The sequence below is a fragment of the Suncus etruscus genome, chromosome 1, assembly GCF_024139225.1.
Source record: "Suncus etruscus isolate mSunEtr1 chromosome 1, mSunEtr1.pri.cur, whole genome shotgun sequence".
Taxonomy (NCBI): Eukaryota; Metazoa; Chordata; class Mammalia; order Eulipotyphla; family Soricidae; genus Suncus; species Suncus etruscus.
Window position 1 is genome coordinate 128,715,133 of NC_064848.1, and position 3,107 is coordinate 128,718,239.

The 3,107-nt window shown below is 38.4% G+C and overlaps 1 non-coding gene across 1 annotated transcript; it reads right to left on the reverse strand.

The window, feature by feature from the left end:
- Positions 1-473: 473 nt before the first annotated feature.
- LOC126030836 (small nucleolar RNA SNORA22) lies at positions 474-603 on the reverse strand. Its single transcript, XR_007503190.1, has one exon. It is a non-coding gene; the product is annotated as a small nucleolar RNA SNORA22 (small nucleolar RNA).
- Positions 604-3,107: the final 2,504 nt, after the last annotated feature.

Sequence of the window (3,107 nt, forward strand, 5' to 3'; positions counted from 1 at the left end):
TAAGTAAAATGGTTAATGAGCACTGTAGAAGGAGTCTCTACTTGGAAGTATGAAATGATTTGCTGTAAATGAATAGGTTTTCTTTAAATTGGTTTTGCAGTAGAACAGTAAGACAGCTGCAATAAAGTGTTAAAATTTTTATGATTAAACACAATAGCATGAACTATGATTATTAAAGGTATAAAAACTGATTTTTTAAAAAACAAACAACTGTTTTTACTATGAAGACTTTAAGTGAATAATTTGTAAAAAATATTATATACCAAATTAACTAAATGCTTAGATTATTATAAAATATAGTTAAAGACATCTGATGCATTTACACACCTAGAACTTAAGACTAAAATTATGTTTAATACTAGTTAATTTGCTTATAAAGTTTAGTTACTTTTATATATTACTTATAAAATTATATATAATATATTTTTCATTTATATTATTTTTTCACTGCGACACAAATATACAGATTTATATAATGTGCTGATATTTTGAATGCACTTAAAATAATAGTTCTTTCAATGCAGAAATAAAGAACAACCATTGCTGTAGCACAAAGTTAAAACTAAGGGTACTATAAAGCACACCTAGGTGTTCACTGTGCATTAAATTAACTATATTGTTTAAAAAGGCTAACCACATTATTTTTTACATAATTTTGTAAATACTTTAAAAATTAAAATAAAACTTTTAATAGAAATATAAGACTTAAATTTAACACTTTTGTGTTCGGTTGGATTTTAAAACACAAAGAAGTTTTTCTTTTACCAACATTTTGTTATCTGTAAAGTGACAGAATCATGACCTTGCTTTAAAATTTTCTGAGAGGCATGAAAAAAAAATTTATTGCCTTTATCTTCCTGTTGCTTTTTAATGTTTTAATAATTACTTTACACTACTTAATGCACTAAACGTAATAACACATATTTGACGAAGTGTAGGGCTGACAAGGTGAAGCAGAGTTTTTTACTGATAACTCGGGGAGGGGCCAGCACAGTTAACAGCAGGAAGGCTAGAGGCAAATTATTTACAGTTAGCAGGGTGTAATGATATAGAGAAAAAAAAAAGCAATCTTTTAAGATTAATTACTAATTTATTGGAATTAGAGGGAGTGGCAACCGAAGAGGGGAGTCTGGGTTGCAAAAGCACCATGAGAATCATGGTTTTATTAATTGATTTGAGAATATGCAAGAGATGCTACTTTTCAGATTTTTTTTGAATAACAAAGATTGGGTATTTTAAGGTGAATTGGAAGGCTTAAAGTGGGAGTGGCAGGGTTTGAGCTGGCTGTTTCCCAAGGCTGGCAGGAAAGAGGCTGAAGGAGGCTGAGGGCTGGTTTGAGCAAAGTAAAGGGTACATTAGGCTCAGAAGTTTTAACAGCAAAGTGTAGATATCGCAAGGTTTTATGGCTTAGCAGATGATACTTTGTAATTATCCTGCTCACTGTGCCCTTAGAATTTTTTGTAGGCACTGCAGCAGTTTCTGTTTTATGGCACTTAGCCTCACTTTCATTAGTTTGTCTCTTTGAGTTCTCAAGAGGGGGGGCTTGGCCGTGGAATTCAGTGGGCAGAGGACAGACAACTATAGATTTAGGAGGGCGGGGGAAAGCTTGAAAGGCAGAAACCTGTGAATTAAGAGAAGCAGCCTGTTTTTGAAGGCTTAAGATTTGTTTAAGATTTTCAATTTGGCCAAGTAGTTTCATATCTATAGCTTTAAGAGGGGGAGCGGTGAGAGGAGGGAATCTGCCATGGTTAGGGACTGAGCGTTCTCCGCGGTGGAGGCTGCTGAGCAGGCGGGGGAAGACTTTCTCCATTAGGGAGAAAGACAGGAAAGGTAGCGCTGGTTTTTGAGCCAAGAGCATTATCAAGTTTGTTAGAGAGGTGAGAGACTATGGATGTAATTGTGGTGAGTTGGGAACTCAAGTCAGAAAAAGGGGGGGGGAGGGAGAAAGCAGTAACAGTTTGTTGCCGGTGTGGGGGAGCTGCTGGAATGCCGGCTCTGGGGAGCGACTTCCAGGCATAGAAGGCAGCAAGAGCCATGTTGGCAAGCTGGGACCTGGAAAGTGTGTGCTGTACCTTTAAGGTATGAAAAGAGGCGAGGCCAGCTATACGAGCTTAGAGATCAGAATTCCTGCCTGTCTGCAAGGGCTTTGCAGCGGAAAAAAAAGTTAACTTCCCAAGAGACAAAGAGTTCAGCTTTTAGATTCTAAGCAGGAGAGCGTGTAAGGGGCTTGGGGGCCATAGGAGGTTACGGCTTGAAATGGCTCTTTGAGGCTTTTCCAATTAAAGGCTTTGTATTGTTGCAATTGCTGGCTAAGGAGGGGAGGGTGGTGAGGGGAGTAAAGGTTTTGGTGGAACAGGGACGGAGCTGAGGCTAGGGAAGTGAAGGGCTGTTTAGGATTTTGCACAGAGGGTGCAGCGGCCTCTTCTGTAGGGGTCTGGGTGCATAGAGCAGAAGTATGGACAGAAGTAAGGGAGGGATATAAATGAGAAGCATTAGAGAGATCTTTAAGAGCATTAGTTACTTTGGAGACAAAGGTAGAAGAATCAGTGGTGGAGGGAGGACAAGGGGAAGTATTCTCAGAGGGAGAAGGGAGATGAGAGACAGAATTAGAACGAGAGGGAGTCCTGGAACACTCACGGGAGACTTGTTGTACATGAGATTCAACGGCATGGATGATGTCTTTGGCGGTTCCGGCATTTTTAGTTACAATGATATCTCTTAACAGGCTCCAATATTGGAACATAATTTTTTCCTTCTGTGAATCATCATTATTTACAAAATAATCACTCATTTCATGTCCTACTTTGTCCCAAGTGGACGCAACAATTTCTGGACAGGTAATAATAAACCAATGACATACATTATGAATAAACATAAGAAAATTACAAATATTCTTTTTGGTAACCTCTACATGTCTGGCTTTCAACTCAGACTGAATATCAATAATGAATTTAAGTTCAGTACTCAATGAAAACACCCATGGAAGTGAAGCCAACGGGCGAAGCCCCAAGAGCCAATCAGGGGCGGTGATCAGAACGACTGAAAAAACTGCAGTTTAAATATTTGATTAAGGCTAACTCGTTTCAACGCCTACCCGGATGGGGTAT